Source organism: Pongo abelii, chromosome 1 (genome assembly GCF_028885655.2).
Source record: "Pongo abelii isolate AG06213 chromosome 1, NHGRI_mPonAbe1-v2.0_pri, whole genome shotgun sequence".
NCBI lineage: Eukaryota > Metazoa > Chordata > Mammalia > Primates > Hominidae > Pongo > Pongo abelii.
In genome coordinates, this window is record NC_071985.2 from 169,325,357 (window position 1) to 169,347,747 (window position 22,391).

The 22,391-nt window shown below is 43.2% G+C and overlaps 1 protein-coding gene and 1 pseudogene across 2 annotated transcripts in view; one reads left to right on the forward strand and one right to left on the reverse strand.

Moving 5' to 3' along the window:
- ROR1 (receptor tyrosine kinase like orphan receptor 1) overlaps positions 1 to 22,391 on the reverse strand; it is a 409,096-nt gene that overhangs the window by 376,879 nt on the left and 9,826 nt on the right. The window lies entirely within an intron of this gene.
- LOC112129419 (large ribosomal subunit protein eL19-like) lies at positions 17,031 to 17,621 on the forward strand (annotated as a pseudogene).

Sequence of the window (22,391 nt, forward strand, 5' to 3'; positions counted from 1 at the left end):
TCACTCAGCACAATTCCCGTTGGACCCATCCAAGTTGTTGAGTGCATCGATAGTTCATTTCTTTTTATTGTGAAGTAGTATTCCACGGCATGGATGTAGCACAGTTTGTTTAACCATTCACCCACTGAAGGGCAATTGGTTTGTTTCTAGATTTTGGCTATTACAAGCAAGGCTGCCATGAACAATCCTGTACAGGCTTTTATGTGGACATAAGTTTTCATTTCTCTGGGACAAATGTCCAGGAGTACAATGCCTGGGTCATATGTCAAACCTTTTTTAAAAATATTTTTGGGCTGGGCGCCCAAATATTTTTACAGGCTCACGCCTGTAATCCCCACATTTTGGGAGGCCAAGGCGGGTGGATCACGAGGTCAGGAGTTTAAGACCAGCCTCGCCAGCATGGTGAAACCCCATCTCTACTAAAAATATTAAAAATTAGGCGGGCATGGTGGCTACTCAGGAGACGGAGGCAGGAGAATTGCTTGAACCCAGCAGGCAAAGGTTGCAGCGAGCCAATATTGTGCCACTGCACTCCAGCCTGGGCGACACAGCGAGACTCCATCTCAAAAAAAAAAAAAAAAAAAAATTTGATGGAGAGTTTTCTAAATACATATTTCATACCATACTCGGCCCTCTTAAATACAATGTAGATAATTTAATCTTATTTTTAATGATTTGAAGTCATTATTAGGAGCCACTGAAATCTGTAAAACTATTTGTCTTGAAATTAAATGGCCCCAAAGTATTAGAGGCTTGTATCTCGAAGTGTTCACATGCCTGCATTTGTTACAATATTCTTCTTAAAGTTCAGAGGTGTGTTGTTCAATATATGTGGCGAGTGAGCATCTGAAATATGGCTAGTCTGAGATAAGCTGTGCTGTAAAGCAATTTACACACCTGATTTTAAAGACTTAGTACAAAAAGAAGAGTGCAAAATATCACAATAAGAATTTTTATAAGGATTGAATGTTGAAATGATGATATTTTGGACTTATTGGGTTAAAGAAAATATATAATTAATTTTGTTTCTTTTTTGTTTTGTAATGTGCCTAAAGGAAAATTTCAAATTACATATGTGGCTCAAATTATAATTTTATTGGACAGTGCTGGTCCAGAGGAGTTTTGTCTCTTTATTTGCTTGTAGGTTGCTAGAGGTGATTAATGTTTAACATTGACATATGTAGTATGTTACTATTACTGATACGCCCTATGATGGTAACATAATGCTATAAGAAAATTTTTTTTTTTTTTTTGAGACAGAGTCTCGCTCTCTCGCCCAGGCTGGAGTGCAATGGCACCATCTCGGCTCACTGCAAGCTCCACCTCCCAGGTTCACACCATTCTCCTGCCTCAGCCTCCCGAGTAGCTGGGACTACAGGCGCCCGCCACCATGCTTGGCTAATTTTTTGTATTTTTAGTGGAGACAGGGTTTTGCCGTGTTAGCCAGGATGGTCTTCATCTCCTGACCTCGTGATCCGCTCGCCTTGGCCTCCCAAAGTGCTGGGATTACAGGCTTGAGCCACCGCGCCCGGCCCAGAAAATTATAAATATCTAAATAAAATCAAAGTCTCATCACTGCTTTCAAAACAGCATGAAAAGAGGCAATCGAGAAGACAGGGTAGAGATCTGGCTTAAGACTGAAAAATCTGAACTCTGCTTCCAATGTACCTTCAAGGAAATTACTTATTCATAGTCACACAATTCAACTTCTATGAACCTCCATTTTCCCACCTCTATCTTGCCTTGCTTATTTTATGAGCATTGTAAAAATTAAATGAGATAATCAATTTGAAAGTACTTCAAGAACTGTAAAGTAGCATGCAAATAAACAAACATAGAAGTTTTTTTAACCAACCTCCACACAACTAACTCACTAGATCGGGCAGGGTTCTCCATTCCCTCTATAGAGCACCCCACCTAGTGTCCAAGGATGCTCCGTGGATGCTCCTGGACAAGCCATGCACTATTCCCACCTCTTGAGTTCTATTCTGACAAGGTTCAGTAGGGTTTGATCCCAAAGCTTGTTATACAGTTTCAGCTATATAATTTTTTAGAAATTGTGTACTTTACAGAATTTAAATTAATAAAACAAGAGTATAAGAAGAGTTGTTGCTTCTATGAAAATTAAGCCCAATTCTTTGGAAAGTGCAATAAAAATAACCTCCTCCCCTCCCCCCACCAAATAATTACCACTGTGTTAACTCTAAGATAAGGATAAACACATGGGGGGGCGTTATACGTATCTAAAAGAATTCTCCATTTACAGTGCTTTACGTGTGTCTTTCAGCTTCTATCTACTTTAGAGAAAACAAAGCTGGATACCACAGGAAATGTATTACAGGTTAGGTGTGGATGTGAAAGAAGACAGCACCCTCCAAACATCAGACCCAGCTCAAAGGAAAAGCTACGAGATTAAATGAATGTACAGCTAGGCAGTTAAAGTGAGATAAAATAGTTAATTTCATTTCTTCACTATTTCCTCACTCCCTATTTTAACTAACCTTTTTCATTAACTGTCTAATGAGTGCTGGATAAGAAGGCTACTTAATCACTATTATCAGAATAAATGGGAGGAAGAAATCTCCAAAATGAAATATAAGTGACTCAGTGGTGTTTAAAAAATACACGATACCTGGCCGGGCACAGTGGCTCACATCTGTAATTCCAACACTTTGGGAGGCCGAGGCGGGCGGATCACTTGGAGTCAGGAGTTCAAGACCAGCCTGGCCAACATGATGAAATCCCGTCTTTACTAAAAATACAAAAATTATCCAGGTGTGGTGGTGGGTGTCTGTAATCCAAGCTACTCGGGAGGCTGAGGCAGGAGAATTGTTTAAACCCAGGAGGCAGAAGTTTCAGTGAGCCGAGATCGCGCCACTGCTCTCCAGCCTGGGCGACAGAGCGAGACTCTGTCTCAAAAAAAAGACCAAAAATATGATACCCATAAATACAGCCACATAATACGTCCATGTTATGAGTAGAAGATTCAAAAACAGGTTAAAACAAGAGTTCAAAAGCATGCAAATGCTTTTTAATTCTTTAAGAATACTCATTAAATCATATAAATGACATAAAACTAATGCAAAATCACAACATTGTAATCGTAATAATACAGTAATTTTCTCCAATCATAATAAATAATTGAACCATCTACACCAGGGCTCAGATAAAATAACAAAATCAGCAATAAGTAATATTTATTAAGTTCCTACTATATGCCAAGAGCATTACATTATTTCATTTAATCCTCACCAAAAAAATAAACCTAGCAAAATATCCAACATATACTTTTTATAGATGAAAAACATCTGAGATTAAAAAGGTTAATTAATATCCCCACAGTGGCAGCTCTGGGATTCATGGTCAGTCAAACTTCACCATGCTACATCCTAGAATTATGAAAATCCAGACTATCGAGCCTCAAGGTTGAGGAAGTTCCCAGATTTTCTCATCAGAGCAGCACACCTCAGATGTTAATGTGCAGATGAATTACCTGGGGATCTTGACGAACTGCAGCGTCTGATTCAGTAAGTCTGGAGCGCATCTGAGATTCTGCATTTCCAGCAAGCTCCCAGGTAATGTGGATGCTGCCGGTACTCAGACCTCCTGTCCTGCAGCACATCCAATCATTGTTTGTCTCAGAGGGCCTGATTTCCTTCCAGTGGCAGAAACCATTCAGAACATCATTGCCTTTTCTGCCTCCCCAGCTCCTAGTCCTCAGCAGTTTCCTACACCCAGGAAAGGGCCAACTCTGCTGATGCCAAGTGGTTAAGAACTCCAAGTATCACATCTTTTAAGGGCCTGCTCCGTGCCAGGCACAGGAGCACCAAGAAGAATAAGAAAAAGACCCACACTTCTTAGGGCTTTTAATCTCAAATACAGAATGTACTCCTGAAAATATGCCATTATAATCAATTCACAAACAAGTGATAATTTTATAGGTAACAGCAAAATCACCTTAAAGGGGCTGACATTGTCATCAGAATATCTTAAGGAATTAACACTCTTCATTCACATTTTCAACATCCATGCGTAGAAACATTAAAGCAAAAATGGACCCAGGGTAACCCTGGGACTCAGTCCTCCTAAGTCAAACCTTCTCATCTGTCTATGAAGCATCCCCATCTTTGAGCCTGGCTGCCTGCCCATCTCCTGAGCTAAGGAAAGGAAAATATTCACAAGCCTGCCTTCATTACTAGGGGAAATGTTAGCTCCTGCTTTTAATTAAGCATTTTATACTGATTTTCTTCTTTGACCATAAAAGATAACCAACTGCATATTTTCTAAATGGTCCATACAGATCTAATAAACAATGTTTTTCCAATAAAAAGGCAGCTCCCACTGTCTCCCTTGTCTGCCATAAAAACTTGAGCTTTCCAATATTCATCAGTTTGACAAATATTTAATGAGTGTCTCTTTGATTTGTGCCAGGCTCAATGTGCTGAACACTGAAGATATACATGAGAATTAAACACCATTCCTCCTCACCCAGATCTCACAGTCCAGAGACAGAGACAAACATATAAACAAATAATCCCAAAAGAGTGACACTAGCTGTTTAAAAACAAAAAAAAACAGGAGAGGAAAAATGGGTGTTTTTTTTCCTCCTCCTGAGTCAAATGCAAAACCATAATCCATTTCCAACTTGAAGGAACTAAGAGCTATAAACAAATGGGAAAAAAGCAGAATTGCACAATATTCCTGAAATACACTGTGGTTAGCAACCAGACATACAGACACTATGACAGGCATGCTCCTAGGCACTCAAGTGATAACATGGAATTCTGTCACCAAGGAGGTTCCAGTGGCCTGGGGAACAAAACACAGCTAGCATTGGAGAAGTTTTTAAACACTGGTGAGAGAAGTCAGACAATGTAGGCTATGGCTAGATCATGATGAGCTTTGATCCACCATGGCCATGGCAATGGGGAGCCATTGAAGATATTTTTGAGGAAGGGAAATGACACAATGAAAGCTGTTTGTATGTCAACTTTATAATAAGAAAAGTGACTTGAACACCTACTATGTGTCAATCACTATTATTCCAGGGGCTTTACATGTATTATCTCTAGTTTTCCTAACAGCCTTTCAAGGTAGACATGATCATCCCTTCTTTACAGATGAGGCAAATAAGACTCAGAAACATTAAGCAAAAGTATCTAAGATTACGTGGCTAATAAATGATGATGCTGGGGAAGTTAATTCAGCTGTTGAATCAATAAAAGAAAGAGGTTACCAGCAGGGAAATTAACGTTAAGCCCCCGAATAGCCAAGATATAAAGTATGGTGCTGACACCAAAAATAGGAAAGTTTATAATGCATCTCACATAACACTTCATCTATTTTTTCAAAGTAGTCCAGAGATGAACCAGAGATACCTTTGCTTAATGTTTCTGAGTCTCAGTTGCCTCATCTGTAAAGAAGGGACGATCACGTCTACCTTGAAAGGCTGTTAGGAAAACTAGAGACAATACATGTAAAGCCCCTGGAATAATGGTTCATCTCTGGACTACTTTAGAGCAGCAATAAAGTAAATAGCCACAATGTGTTAAGTGATTACTATGTGCTGGATACTATGTGTGATCAGGGCTGGGGATGCAAAGGAGACATGCAGAGCAGGTAGTGACTTGTCTATACTCACAAGGCAAAGTGATGGGTGGGCAAGACAACAAACCACCCTGCTTACCTCCTCTCTATGGCAGCGGACCGCATGCTGCCTGGCTCAAGCCCATGCATAATACTAGGACCCATTGCAAGGGGTCAGGTCTGTGGCCTCCTCCTCCTCCCCCAAAAACTGCAACCCCCACTGACTTGTTCCTCACAGGCTCTTGGTCCTGTTTTAGATTATTCTAACCAAGAGTACCTACTTAAGTTGATGGGCCCAGTGCAAAATAAAAAAGTGGGGCCTCTTATTGAAAATAATATTAAGAATTCCAATTTCCCTGCAGAGCATTAAATCAATCAGGGGGCTCCAATGTGGATGGTCTGTGCAGTTGCACAGGTTGCATACCTATGAAGCTGGCTCTGATTCTAAACCAGTTCCTACTTCTCTAGATTGGTAACAATTGTATGCAGAGTGGAAAGATGCCTGACTGATTCTCAGAAAATGTCTGTTCCATTCAAATCTTCAGGATCAGGAGACCTACTGCCAAAAAGATAGCTTCTCGGCTCAATGAGAGCTGGCATAGTATGGGCTCATAAGATGAAGAACGCAGCCTCTCAAAAGGGCAACTTTCTCCCTTCCCAGTATATGGCTTCCAATGATTATGTGGTGCAGTATTTAGTGAAAAGGAATTTGGTCATTTGTCCTCTCAAAGGTTATCCTGAAGATAGAGAACATGGGAAAAAAAAGACAAGACTACAATCAGTCCTGCTTTAAAACAACAACAACAATAACAACAACAACAACAACAAAAGTGTCCCTAAATTTAATATGTGAAGCTTAGTAAAAATGATAACAATAACAAACATTATTTGAGTGTTTATCAATTACCAGTGGCTATGCTGAATCCTTTTTAAAGGTATATATAGCCCTCACAGCAACCTGAGATGCAATATTCAAAACCATGTTCATTTGCTTTCATAGAAGGGCTTGTTTCACTTGTTCAAATAGAGCTGAATTTCAGGTAGAGGGAGACCAGAACAAATAAACCCTACTAATTGTCTTACCTTGGGCAAGTTCCCTTCCCTTGCTGGGCTGGATGTGTTCACCTGTAAATGGAGTTTGTGGCCTGCATGCTTTTGAAGTCCTCCAGATTCTGATAGTCTGTGATTCCCAGAGGAGGAACTCGGGAAAATTCATGACTCTCCGTTCAGCCTTCCCACACGTGCTACTCCAGAGCACCAGACAGACAAACCACAAAATCAGGCACAGCAGAAAAAAACCTGGCCCCACAGCCAGGACACTGGGTTTCTAGCCTGGATCCACCAATTACTCATAGGATGACTCGGAGCAAGTCACTTCACCGCTTTGAGCCTTGGTTTCCTTATCCATAAATTAATTAACAGATGCTCAAAGTCCTTTTTTGCAAGGCACAGTGCCTGGCACCTAGAAAGTTCTCAGCATGTGTTAGTTATTATCATCATTATTAATTATTATGCCCTCTTCCAATAGTTCCCACCAGCTTCAAGTAAGAAAGACCCCTTTTAATGCAAAAATGAACTAGAGTCCTCTTCCCATCTAATAGGTTTAAGATTTAGAATCAATTAATTCGAAAAATATAGAACATCAAAAATTCACTATGAATTGTTATTCAATTCATCAAAGCACTTTCACATATGCTTGAAAAATGTGAAACATTTTTCTCATCACCGATGATGTTGGATTCTCAAAACCCTTGCAATGATACTGAGGAGCTGGGCTGGGGCCCACTGCTCTCTGGACCACCTGCCAGCTCAGGGCTCAGTGCATTGCCATTTCCACCTTCAGTCACCTCGACTCTGCAACTCCTCCTCTCCTCTCTCCACCGCTGCCCTTACCACACTGTCAAGGCCCAAAACACAAAGGAGGCAAAAGGAAGAAATATGTATATCTAGCACTGGAACTGAATGTATGACTGCTTGTGCCTGTTTCTGCCTTTAAACCTTTTTTCTCACAAAGTACAAACTTTTGAAGGGTAAGAGATGATACACCCATTTTATGTAGAATGTTTGATGCAGTCTTCGATAAATTCTTCATAACTATATTTTAATATGCATTTGGAAAAAAACACAAAATAATACATTATTAGAGCAGGAATGGTTCTTTAAAGCCATGGTTCTTTAATTTGCATATAAATCACCTGGGATCATGTTAAAATGCAGCTTCCAATCCAGTAGTTCTGGAGAGGAGCCTGAGACTCTGCATGTCTAACAAGCTCCCAGGTGATGTTGACACTGCCACTACACAGGGCTTGGTCCAACCTTATTGCTTTGCAGATGAGAACTTGAGGATCAGAGAAGGCAAGTGTTTTGTCTGGGGCCACACAGCTAGTTAGAGGTAGGGCTAGGAGATAAACTCAAGTTTATTGACTTTCAGTCCAGAGCTCTTTCTGCTATGCCCTGATGTCATCCTTTGTAGAAGGGAAAAATGTTTCTGAAAAAAAAAAAATCCCATTGTCCTTTCCCATGTAAGACAATACTACACACATATAAATATGCACATACATACAGGACAAGAGCTAAACTCTCTCTCTCCCAGTTTCCAGCACAGAATGTTGCCAACAAAAGATACTCAAAATACTATGTGTCGATGGATTAATCTGATGGGGGTTTTAATGAAATGTTCCGATTAGAGTAATGCTTTTACCTTTGTCGTCTCTTTAAAGACTCCCTTCTGAGCAGCCACCCCCATCTCCAAAACCTTCTGTACTTACATACTAAGTTTCCCCTAATGGCATTTCTAAATTAAAATTTAATTTATGGGGAGAAAGTTCAAAACAAGCTATTGTTCTAAATCAATATTGAGGCAGAAGATAAGGCTATTCCAGTAGCGGCAGGATATTTTATGTTCCTGCATATCCTTTGCGCTAGACCATCTAAGGCACGTGAAGTGTTTGAAGAGTCGCACTTAGCAGTCTAAGTGTTCAAACAGCATTCAAAGTCTCTCTGCCCTCCCACCATTCAGAATCACTCCAAAGGGCTTCTGTGGCTTGGAACTGTATTTTCACAATCTTAAGAGTTCAAGAGAGCTTACTCCATGAGCTTGCTCAGCTCAGGCCCAAGCACACGGCAGGTCCACAATATGTTCCCGACCCAGTGTCAGATCCAGCACCTAGAGTCACAAGTTTTCAAGGTTTCGACAGGATTTTCCTTAAAAGGTCAGAAAACATACCCTCAAAGGGAAGAAAAAATGGCTGTTTAGACTTCTTATTCTATTCTACCAGTAGTTGAAATTAACAAATTCAATGCAAATAGTTTGGATTTGAATCTTGCCGCACTAGGAAACCAAGAGGACAGGAGGATAACATTTAAAGGCACAGCCAATTTTTCCCCTTGCAAGAGGGAACCTCAGGCATAGCTCCAAAGCCACAAGAGCCCTCTCAGCGTGGCTTCTGATGATTTCTAACTCGAAGAACGTAATCCATCAGCCCCCTGAAGCACCAGCCTGGCCGCCAACCCTCCCACCAGAACCTTCCTGAACCTGCGCTCCCAACCACGAAGTCCACTTCCCTGGATGCAGGGTTCCAACCTCCCTTCACTGCATGGCATTCGAGGCTCTGCACACACAGGCAGCCTCGTCTGGGGTCCACAAGTCACTGTGCAGATCTCTCTTAAGGCATGTACCAAAACAAATTCTAATTCCTCCGGTTATTATGTCTCTCTACCCACCCCAAACGACTGCACTCCACCACTACCACCGGTTTCATGAGTGCGTGAGCCCCTAGAAAATGGATAATGTTCTGGACCCTGTATATCCCAGCACAGTCCCAGGCATGCAGTCAGGACTTACAAAATGGGAGCTATTATTCTTACAACATATTGTAAGAATCCCTCCGCTGCTCCCTTCTTGCTCGCTGCGTCCTCCAGTGGGCTTCCTAAAACAAATTTAGGGCTGAAAGGGGCAGTCAAGCCACTGCATTTTACAGATGAAGAAATTGAAGAAGACCTTCAGGTGATTCCATCACCGCGGTCCTGCTAGCGGTCTAGCTGGAGAGCCGCCCTCTGGCCTCTGATGATTAGTCCTGAGCTCTTCCTCACTCTTTCTCTCTGGACCCAGCCAGCAGGGCACAGCAGGCCACCACCAGTGACGGAAAGAAGCTGGTTCCTTCGTGGCCCAGTGCTGGAGGCCGGGGAAGCCAGTTTCGAAGCCAGACTCAGGCACTGAGGAATTCAGGGTGGTTATTTCTGATCAAGGCCAGGGTGGGCCTCGGGTTCCTCGCCTGGAACATGGTCATCTGAGCTCTTGCTGATGGACGACTCACCATGCACACTCAAGACATGCCAGTGTCCGTCAGCATTATCTGATTTTGCCCTCACCAAAAGGTAATGAGGTAGATATGATTAGTACCCCAATTTTTACAGATGGGGAAACCGAAGCTTTGAGGTTTGCCTAAGATCACAGTTAGTTGAATGGGTTTGGCTGACTCTCGGAGCCAGTATTTTGACTTTGGTCACATTAGCTTTGTCAGAGGCCCCTTTGGCCCTAGGAAGCGGTGACAGTGAGGACGTCCTTCACTGAGAGCAGATGGGAAGCTCACCCTGTGCTTCCTGGTTCCCCAGTAACCAGGGCCCTTGCCTTTACCTAATTGCATTAGCGGCAGTTCTACCTAATCCTAGGTGCACACAACGGAGACAGGAGTCTTTCCCTGGGGGCCCTACTTCTCCTGAGATTAGCCACAGTCCCCAGGAGGCTGTTATCCCAACCCCAGCAGGGAGGGCAGCACAGCCAAGATGGAGCTTACTGCAGGAAACCACTGCTTCACTAGGAAAAACAAAGCTCAGACTGGATGGCTCGGCTCTGATCACAGGCACGAGATGTGCCAGCTACACAGGTATACACCTGCCAGTCATCACCAAGTGACCGCTGAAGCAACCACCACCTCTTTCTGGAGGTCCTGGGAAGGGCATCAGCAAGCATTTCAAATAAAAAAACATACCCTGAGCTTCTCCTAAGGGCATTCCCTAGAGCAAGCACCCAGGTCCCTGTCTCATTCACCATTGTATTGCCAGCACCCAGCACTGTGCCTGGCACATAGTAGGTGTTCATCGATCATTTGCTTAACTTTTTTGATTGACACATAATAGATGTACATATTTTCAGAGCACATGTGATATTTTGGTACATTCATAGAATGCGTAAAGATCAAATCAGGGTAACTGGGATAGCCATAATGTTATGCTAGGAACATTCTAATTATTCTCTTCTAGCTATTTTGAAATATATAATAGATTATTATTAACTATCATCACCCTACTGCCAATCGATCATTTGATTGACAAATGAGCTCACCATCGCCATCGTGGTAGAAGCCAACGATGCCTCACCAGATTTGAGAATGAGTATCCAGGCTCACCATCAATTATGAAGTTTGGGATAACTTCCTTCACCTGGGTTTTTCCATTCTGTAACCCCAAATAATAATACCTATCTCACCTAATCCAGTAGGATTTGGCCATTCATCCCACAAGACTCTGGGACAAATGCATAGAATAATTTTAAAGGCCAGCACTATTTGAGGCCACTTACTTTTTTGCGTAGATAATCTACACAATGTGAATCAGAGAAAGCTGTCATAAGATTCTGCGTCTGAGGATTACAGGTTGTCTGGTATTGTGGAAGAGTGGACTGGGAGTCCTAGCACCTCAAGTGATTCCTTTAGAAATGTGAGAATCCTCGGCACCAACTTTATCTCACAGTCCCTTCATCTTTCAGCAAAATACTTAATTCAACTGGATACTCTAGTTAACTCATTTCCACAGACATTAGTAGAAAATAAGTTTTCAGGGAAAGAACCAAGGAAGTTAAGTAAGTTGCAAGTTTCCATTTTTCTCTCATTCTCTCTCTTTGCAAGAGGCAAGGAATGTGAATTGGTGTAATAATAATAAGAATAAAGTGATATTCTCATGGTGCCCTGCAGTTTGCAACATTCTTTCACTTGGATCTCTCGCTTTATATACACAATAATCCTCTGAGATTTTATTAGCCCATTTTATAAATCAGGAAACAGAAGCCCAGAGAGGTGAAACATCTTGCCCTTGCAGCAGATGAGTAGCAGGCCAGGCCCAAACTGAGATTTTTTTTCTCTCCAAACCATACACTGTTCCCTCTGTGCAGGGCTGTGACTTATACACTCCCCATGTAAATGAGAACTGCTCCCTCTTCGTATTATCTGGATGCTTGGTTTGTTCTAAGAATGCCTCATCTATGACATGGGGGAAGGATAAAAATAGGACCTACCGAATAGGGTTGTCGCGGCGCCTGAATACTGCCTGGCACACAGTATAGACTCTATAAATATTACCAGTGGCAGTAGAAGCAATTGCTGGTTGTATTGTAAACTGATAACACTCCCATTTCAAGGCGTTTGCTTTGAATGCCTCTGCACTCACTGCTCCTCCCTCAGACAGTCTCAGGGGTCACCCCTTCCCTTCACACAGGTCTCTCTGCTCGAATCCCTTACCTAGAGGCCTCTCAGACTGCCCCATGCGACAGCACCCACCCCACTTCCATCACAAGCTCTTTACCCTGCTCATTTTTCTTGGCCCTTCCTGTTACCTGCTGTCATGTATACTTCTGTATTTCCTGACTCCTCCATGACCAGGGTCTTTGTTTTGTTCACAGCTTTACCCTCAGTATCAAGAACGATGCCTGCCATGTAAATATCTGTTGAGTGAATAAAGGAGGCCTCATGGATCCATTCACCAAGAAATGAAGACAAAATGGTACTTGCTGTCTAAATCCTCGATCTCAGATAGGACTTTAGGTTTACAAGGTGACTTTATGGCCTTCATCTCCTATACTCTTCCATAATCTTCAGGGAATGGGTTATAATTCCCATTATAGAGATAAAGAAACTAAGACCTCTTATCCCCAGAAAGGGCAGAGCAACATTCTGGGAAGACAGATGCTAGGTAAGGTCCTGAACCCCACCCCCATGCCCACCCATCATGCCCATCGATTAGCAATGAGGCATGGGGGTCTCAGCCTCCTTCTGAGTTGCTTTGACTCTGGTGGAGCAGCTGAGGTTCAAGGGGATGGTGGGGACTGGCTTACAGAAAGGGGCCTGGGAAGTGAGTTTTAGCCCTCAGTCAAGAATCAACATTAGAGGCTGCATGATTTTGTGAACTCATTTGTCCAAATAAACCCATACATTATTACTAATATCATTTTAAAACACATAATGGGCTCTTGTTTTAGTGCCTCCCAGACACATTTTTTTCCAGTGAAGCCTCCCCTGAGTCACCTTTCCTGATTCTGCCTCCAGCACTCTAACAGGAGCCTGCATTGGCTGCTCCCTCTCCACACCTTCCAGGACCTGTGCCCAAACTCTCACTGTGTCACCATCATTGTTTTCATGCTGCCCACCAGGCCAGACTTTGAGGTACTAGCAGATAATCCTGTAGCCCCAACACCTGCCCAATGCCTGGCACCCAGCAGGCCTCCATGTGCCTGCTGACCAAGGACCACTCCTGACTCATAGCAGGTGCAAGAAATAAAACAGCCCAGGCTTCTCTCCTCCCCACCACTGCCTCAGGCCCCAAGAAACCTGAGCAAAATTTTATTAAGCGCCCCTTTCTCCTGCATGAAGGAAAGATGTCCCAGCCTGAAGCAGATGGCAGTGGGAGGCTAAGGCAGAGTTGCTGTAGGAAATCCAGGGACAAGGGGGCATTTCTGGCCATCTTTGCATCCAGATGCCTTGCAGGTTCAAAACTGAGAACACTTTCCCCTCTACTCATTGAGAGAAAGAAGAGAGAGGAAGAGCTCCCCAGGGGATATTTCCCTAGTAATGAGACCTCTTTCAAAATTCCTGAGAAATAGTTTGTTATAATTTCTGTTCTTTTACATTTATTGAGGAGAGCTTTACTTCCAAGTATATGGTCAATTTTGGAATAGGTGTGGTGTGGTGCTGAAAAAAATGTATATTCTGTTGATTTGGGGTGGAGAGTTCTGTAGATGTCTATTAGGTCCGCTTGGTGCAGAGCTGAGTTCAATTCCTGGGTATCCTTGTTGACTTTCTGTCTCGTTGATCTGTCTAATTGCTTCAAAGAGAATAAAATACCTAGGAATCCAACTTACAAGGGATGTGAAGGACCTCTTCAAGGAGAACTACAAACCACTGCTCAAGGAAATAAAAGAGGATACAAACAAATGGAAGAACATTCCATGCTCATGGGTAGGAAGAATCAATATCATGAAAATGGCCATCCTTCCCAAGGTAATTTACAGATTCAATGCCATCCCCATCAAGCTACCAATGACTTTCTTCACAGAATTGGAAAAAACTACTTTAAAGTTCATATGGAACCAAAAAAGAGCCCGCATCGCCAAGTCAATCCTAAGCCAAAAGAACAAAGCTGGAGGCATCACGCTACCTGACTTCAAACTATACTACAAGGCTACAGTAACCAAAACAGCATGGTACTGGTACCAAAACAGAGATATAGATCAATGGAACAGAACAGAGCCGTCAGAAATAATGCCACATATCTACAACTATCTGATCTTTGACAAACCTGAGAAAAACAAGCAATGGGGAAAGGATTCCCTATTTAATAAATGGTGCTGGGAAAACTGGCTAGCCATATGTAGAAAGCTGAAACTGGATCCCTTCCTTACACCTTATACAAAAATCAATTCAAGATGGATTAAAGACTTAAATGTTAGACCTAAAACCATAAAAACCCTAGAAGAAAACCTAGGCATTACCATTCAGGACATAGGCATGGGCAAGGACTTCATGTCTAAAACACCAAAAGCAATGGCAACAAAAGCCAAAATTGACAAATGGGATCTAATTAAACTAAAGAGCTTCTGCACAGCAAAGGAAACTACCATCAGAGTGAACAGGCAACCTACAAAATGGGAGAAAATTTTCGCAACCTACTCATCTGACAAAGGGCTAATATCCAGAATCTACAATGAACTCCAACAAATTTACGAGAAAAAAACAAACAACCCCATCAAAAAGTGGGCGAAGGAAATGAACAGACACTTCTCAAAAGAAGACATTTATGCAGTCAAAAAACACATGAAAAAATGCTCACCATCACTGGCCATCAGAGAAATGCAAATCAAAACCACAATGAGATACCATCTCACACCAGTTAGAATGGCAATCATTAAAAAGTCAGGAAACAACAGGTGCTGGAGAGGATGTGGAGAAATAGGAACACTTTTACACTGTCGGTGGGACTGTAAACTAGTTCAACTATTGTGGAAGTCAGTGTGGCGATTCCTCAGGGATCTAGAACTAGAAATTCCATTTGACCCAGCCATCCCATTACTGGGTATATACCCAAAGGACTATAAATCATGCTGCTATAAAGACACATGCACATGTATGTTTATTGCAGCATTATTCACAATAGCGAAGACTTGGAACCAACCCAAATGTCCAACAATGATAGACTGGATTAAGAAAATGTGGCATATATACACCATGGAATACTACACAGCCATAAAAAATGATGAGTCCATGTCCTTTGTAGGGACATGGATGAAATTGGAAATCATCATTCTCAGTAAACTATCGCAAGAACAAAAAACCAAACACCGCATATTCTCACTCATAGGTGGGAATTGAACAATGAGAACACATGGACACAGGAAGGGGAACATCACACTTCGGGGACTGTTGTGGTGTGGGGGGAGGGGGGAGGGATAGCATTGGGAGATATACCTAATGCTAGATGACGAGTTGGTGGGTGCAGCGCACCAGCATGGCACATGTATACATATGTAACTTACCTGCACGTTGCGCACATGTACCATAGAGCCTAAAGTATAATAATAATAATAATAATAATAATAAAAAGAAAAAAAAAAAAAAAAGAAAGAAAAAGTCCTCCTCTGAAAACTCTCTCTCAAGAAAGAGGAGCTATTTTCCTCAGAAACCACTGAAAAAAAAAAAAAAAAAAATTCCTGAGAAAAGACAGGGAAGCGCAGAGCAACAGGGAGGGAGAGAAAGGTGCTGAGGGCCGGCAGCCAGCACTCACCACCTCTATTCCCAGCCTGCAGGTACACCGTCCCTGTAGCACAGTGCCAGGATTTTCCACACCTTCTCTCAAACACAGTCCACACGAAAAAGGAGAAAGAGGAGGACTGTAAGGGAGAATCTGAATTGGTTGCCAATTAAGAGCAGGGTGACCCTAATTTATAGCAGCAAAACCCAGTTATCACAGACTCCATGTTGGGAAAACAGCCCAGCTCTGGAGCTGCCCATTGCTCTACTGCAAACAGAACTCACAGCAGGTGTCATTTAGCCTGATTGACTTTTTACAGGGCTGGATTCCTCAACTGTTGGAAGAGACAGCCTGGAGATTTTCAGTTGTTCAAAGACGCATTTTTAAATTCCTTGATAGTCACACCAAGGTAAGCTGGAGTTATCTCGGCCTCTAGGAAGGAAGAACAATGCTTAGTAAAAGTAAAAGTAGAATCCATTCAACGGGCCCAGGCTCAGGAGATCCAGAACCAGAGCCTACTGTAAGGAGCAACCAACCCAGTGATAGAGAAGATCCCAAAAAACAGTCATTACACAAATAAATATTCAATGACAAATTATAGCGAAGGTTATTTAAGAATACAAAGTGCTAGGAGAGCATGTGAGTGGAAATCCAATCTCACCTGTTGAGTCAGGGATGTGACATCTGAGCCAAGACAGAAGGACTGCAGCTGATGGGTGAGGGAAAGGTGCTTCTGTGGGAGGGAACAGCCCATGAAAAGCCACCATGTGCATAGCTGCCCTATGAGACCACAGAGGGGGTTGTAGACAGCCTGGGAGGGGCTGCCTGAAAGTCACGTCAGTGGATCCTTGCTTTGAAAAATATTTAATGAGTATCTCTTTGATTTGTGCCAGGCTTAATGTGCTGAACACTGAAGATGTGCATGAAAATTAAACACCATTCCTCCTCACCCAGATCTCACAGTGCAGAGGGAGAGACAAACATATAAATAAGTAATCCCAAAAGAGAGTGACAGTGCCTGTTTAAAGACAAAAAAAAAAAAAAAAAAAAAGGAGAGGAAAGAGGAAGGATGGGTGGTTTTTTCCTCCTCCTGATTCAAATGCAAAACCACAGTCCACTGTTGTGCCCCCATCCTCCTTCTCCTCCACTCTATTTCTTTAGGTCTTAATTTCCCGGCACCCTGTCACCTGCCAACTTCCTTCTAGATACCGTATGTCTCTTCCTCTGTCCCTCTTTGCCATGTTCACATTGACTTATTTTCACTTCAGAAAAGCTCAAAAGTAATCATTGTCTTAGGCAGTACCCAGTCCCGACAGCAGGCAGTGCTCAGGTGTCCCCATTCACTGGCTTTGCCCACTCAGAGCCCACTTAATGGGAGGAATCAAGTCAATATTAGATCACTCACCTTTCACTGCTATGGTCGCAGCCATGAGTATGCTCAGGCTTCAGAAGAGGCTTGCCTCTAGGGTCCTCCGCTGTGGCAAGGAGAAGGTCTGGTTGGACCCCAATGAAACCAATGAAATCTCCAATGCCAACTCCCGTCAGCAGATCTGGAAGCTGATCAAAGATGGGCTGATGATCCGCAAGCCAATGACTGTACATTCCCGGGCTCGATGCCAGGAAAAGACCCTGGCCTACCGGAAGGGCAGGCACATGGGCATAGGTAAGCCAAAGGGTACAACCAATGCCCGGATGCCAGAGAAGGTCACGTGGATGAGGAGAATGAGGATTCTGTGCTGGCTGCTCAGAAGATACCGCATATCTAAGAAGATTGATCACCTCATCTATCACAGACTGTACCTGAAGGTGAAGGGGGATGTGTTCAAAAACAAGCGATCTTCATGGAACACATCCACAAGCTGAAGGCAGATAAGGCTCGCAAGAAGCTCCTGGCTAACCAGGTTGAGGCCCAAAGGTCTAAGACCAAGGAAGCATGCAAGCGCCATAAAGAGTGCCTCCAGGTCAAGAAGGAGGAAATCATCAAGACCTTGTCCAAGGAGGAAGAGACCAGGAAATAACAGCTCCCACTTTGTCTGTACATACTGGCTTCTGTGATTATATAGATCAGCCATTAAAATAAAACAAGCCTTAAAATATATATGTATAACATATAATGTACATATTAGATCACTCTGTGAAGCCCCACCTCCTTCAGAAAACCCTCCCAGTAATTCCAATCAATGCCGCCTCTCTCATTCTTGATCCACAAAATCTACTGCCTGTAACTCCCTGTGGCACTTAATTACATTGAATTTAACAGACAGTCAACATGTTTTAGTGATTTGCACTGGTTTTGACCCCAGAGGAGTTACTTAACATCTCTGAGCCTCAGTTTTCTTCTGGAAATAAAAGCATAACCTCCTTTTATAAATCCACGTGTCTAAATAACACAATCAGAAGTTATCTCTGAATGGTAGGATAATGGGTGAAATTTGTTTTCATTATACATTTCTGAATTTGCTTTTAATGGATATAAATGTTCTCATCAGAAAAAGCAATAAAACTGCTTCCTCTTAGGTTTAAAAAAAAGATAACACCCACTTCATTTTGTTATGAGGATTAGTGAGGTGAGGCTGTGTGCATTGTAGGAACACAATAACCTCATGAAAGCAGCATCTACTGGCTCAGATAAGGAAACCCAAGAGAGGTGGAAAAGAGATTGGCAGGCTGTCAGACCTCTTCTGCCTCTCAGCAATGCCTGCTCTGGATATGAAGTCATTCTCTCCTACACACCAGCTTCTTTCCTGGGCTCAGACATGACCAAGGGCATCTCTCAGCTTCCCCATCCCAGAAGGGCTGCCCCTAAATCCCAACGAAAGACTATGATTAGTGTGGGCCAAGCAGTTCCTTTTGGAACTGATGAAGGGGCATTTCCCAGAAGGAGGTAGTGACGGATGAGGGATTGAAAGCAGGGCAATAGGCCGGGCGCAGTGGCTCATGCCTGTAATCCCAACACTTTGGGAGGCCAAGGTGGGTGGATCACTTGAGGCCAGGATTTTGAGACCAGCCTGGCCAACATGGCAAAACCCATCTCTACTAAATATACAAAAATTAGGCAGGAGTGGTGGCAGGTGCCTGTAATTCCAGCTACTCGGGAGGCTGAGGCTGGAGAATTGCTTGAACCTGGGAGGCGGAGGTTGTAGTGAGCTGAGATCGCACCATTGCACTCCAGCTTGGGCAACAAGAGCGAAACTCCATCAAAAAAGAAAAAAAAAAAGAGAAGAGAAGGAAGGAAAGGAAAGCAGGAAGGAAGGAAGGAAGGAAAGAAAGGCAATAGTTCTACAGGGAGAAAATAATACGATTCCACTACAAAATACAAAATGCCTGCCAGGTGCTCGGTCCACAGTCAATGCTTAATACTTGACAGTGACAATTATTGCAAAGGTGTTGGGCTAAATCAGAATAACCAGGTGTGATTTAGACGGCCTATGTGAGAATACTGGTGGAAGGTGAGACCACAAAAGAAGGACTGACAGAGGCTGAAACAGGCCAGGGTGCCTTCCTGGATGTGGATGCAATACAGGCTGAAGAACAAGAATTCAGCAAGAAGAAATGAAAAGAGGAAAGAGTCTGAGCTGGATATGCCAGGGAGGTAGGCCGGTGTGAGGGTAGAAATTCCTGGAGGCTTCAAGATAGGCAAAGGGCCCTAAACCAAGGGCAGGACACTGATATTTGGATCAATTCATTATTCCCATACTGTTTGGGGTGTATCAGTCTTGCCTCCCTAACAAAAACAGTAAACTTCTTACAGGAGAGGATATTGCCATATTTCTCCCGCATCCCTTTCAGTTGCTAAATCAGTATTTAACCAAATGGAAGCACCAGTGACTTCTTGTTAGTTTACACAGGACGTCTCCCTCGGGCAGGTGGAGCTATGCCTCTTGGGCCCCTCCTTTCCTTCCCTCCCATCCACCAGCACTCAGATCAATTGCTCTGTGTATTTGATGAGTCTAGGGGAAGCCACTTTCACCCACATACTGGGATGGCTAAACCTAAGCCCTCGGGCAAAGATGTGGGAGGATTATTTGTAAAAGGTTTTGACCACCTTGTCTATATAGTTTTAACCCCAACACAACCATCAAATCTGACAACTGCTCCTTAAAAAAAAAAAAAAAAAAGGCCGGGCGCGGTGGCTCACCCCTGTAATCCCAGCACTTTGGGAGGCCGAGGCGGGCGGATCACGAAGTCAGGAGATCGAGACCATCCTGGCTAACACGGTGAAACCCCGTCTCTACTAAAAATACAAAAAATTAGCTGGCCGTGGTGGCGGGCGCCTGTAGTCCCAGCTACTGAGGAGGCTGAGGCAGGAGAACGGCGTGAACCCGGGAGGCGGAGCTTGCAGTGAGCCGAGATTGAGCCACTGCACCCCAGCCTGGGCGACAGAGCGAGACTCCGTCTCAAAAAAAAAAAAAAAAAAATCAAGTTGTAGCCAGCATGAGGGGGAAAATGCTTTATTCCCTGTGCCAGGTGCTTTCTTTCTAGGTAGGGAGACTAATCAGTGTTAACTCCTGGACTCTCTCTGCACCTTTACTAACTCCTCCTTGCAGGGGCCTGGAGCACAGTCCTAGGCAGCAACTTATGGATGAGCTGGGTAGCACAGACTGGACATGCTCAGTTCAGCGCCTCCCTTCCTCAGTGGGGAAAAAGGACATTAGTTATCACGTGTCTCCTGGGAAGCCCTGACAGCAGACTCTAACCCACTGAAGACTATCTTGTCACAGGCAAAGTTTTCAATGCTTTGACTTAGGGACACCAGATGTGAGTGGGCAAAGCGCTATGAGCTGCGCAGAGAAAAAGAGGTTTAAATCACTGGTAGATTAAGAACATCGTGGAAAATTGTTGCTGCTTAGGCGGGGCGCAGTGGTTTACGCCTGTAATCCCGGCACTTTGGGAGGCCGAGCGGGGCAGACCACTTGAGGTCAGGAGTTCAAGACCAGCCTGGCCAACATGGTGAAACCCTGTCTCTACTAAAAATACAAAAATTAGCCGGGCAAAGTGGCAGGCGCCTGTAATCCAAGCTGCTCGGGAGGCTGAGCCAGCAGAATTGCTTAAAAAACCCAGGAGGCAGAAGTTGCAGTGAGCTGAGATCGCACCACTGCACTCCAGCTTGAGCCACAGAGTGAGACTCCATCTCACACACACAAAAAAAATGTTGCTGCTTGTTTTCAGTGGTCTACACACCACTGGTCTCTAACAGGCAATATCTTGGGACTGAAAATCCCCATACAACACACAACAGTTCTCTGAAGGGAGGAGATAAAACAGTCATGACTGGGTTAAGCATTACTTCTTTAAGGTAGGCATATGAAAGGCTAATACAGTCCATCACTACAATGGAAGTTCAGGCAGAAAAAAGAAAAATAGCCAATACTCTCCAGGGGGTGTGAAAATTATGTAAAAACTTTGAAACACCCCAGTTGGAGTGAAATCCTAGAAGCGAGGCTATAATCTCTCTCATGGAGAAAAAGTAGAATAAGTTGCTTTCATGTACATTGTCTAAACCCATCCGGAAATGGTGTCAATTTCCCATGAAGAACAGATAAGAGCCTTTCAAGGATATCTAGGATTGCAGGCAGCATGTTCTATTTTTACCTTATGATATCTAACCTTCACAGAGCATAAGAAAGTCCCTGCCCTTGAGAAACATTAATATAATTATAACCTAAGATTTCCAGGTGCTAAGAAAGTCCGTGTCAGAGATGACTGTATTATAAAATCATGCCTAACGAGGCGCTGAGAACTAGCAATTTTGCCCCATCCCATCCTGTGAAAAATCTTAAAGGAAGAATTGCTGCTCTCCATTCACTTCAGAGGTATAGCTTTGATCACACACCAACCACCAACTATGGCCCAGACACTGTGCCAAACACTACCCATGGTCCTTCCCCCTCTGTCAAGGTAGGCGCCATTATGGCTCCCATTTTACACGTGAGGAAAGCCAGTCTCAGAGGTTACGTAGTTTGCTGACCTGGCAGAGCAGTAGTGAGCCTAGTCCATCTGATGCCAAAGTCCTTCCCTTCCTGGCTCCTCTCCCTGCCACAATCACCAACCACTTAGGAAAATCCTGTTTTTAAATAACTTCTCTGTCTTTTTGCAAGTAAATTTTCCTAGGTTACAGAAATCCCAGAGCCAGGTCCCATCTACAAATGCCTTTCAACTCTTTCTAAAGATAACAGCTATTTGAAGATTTTGTGGATGAAACAAATGAAAATCAGGCAAATTCACCTTTTGGTGAAACAGTAGTGAAAATAGTCATATATCAGTATATTAGAGGCACAAATTCCAAACAAAAGTAGTCTTTAGAGCAGAAAGTTCAATGGGCCCTAAGTCAAAGGGGCTGGGTTTTAGACAGGCCCTGACAGCTAGAGTGACCTTGTGTGAGCTGCCAAACTCGCCTGCCTAATTTTAAAAGGGAGAGAGAAATAAATCCTATTTAACTGTATTTTTTGGAAAATTAAAGGTAATACTGTACATAAAATGATTTTGTAAGCTGCAAAGCCCTATACAAATGGAGGATTTAATTATAATTATTTTGACTCAGCTATTTGGCTGGGATCTTACAGAGAAATTTAATCATCAGACAGAGTTTAAAAAAAAAAAACTGCAATGCAGCTTGGCATAATAATGATTAGGAACAAAACCCAGGCCTTAGGATACGCAGGTTCAAATCCTAGTTTTCCCATTTAACTCTCTGTGTGGTCTTGGGCAGTTTACTTACTTCTCTGTGTCTCAGTTTCCTTATCTGGAAAATGGGGATATCATGGAACACACTGAGCACCCTGCCACAT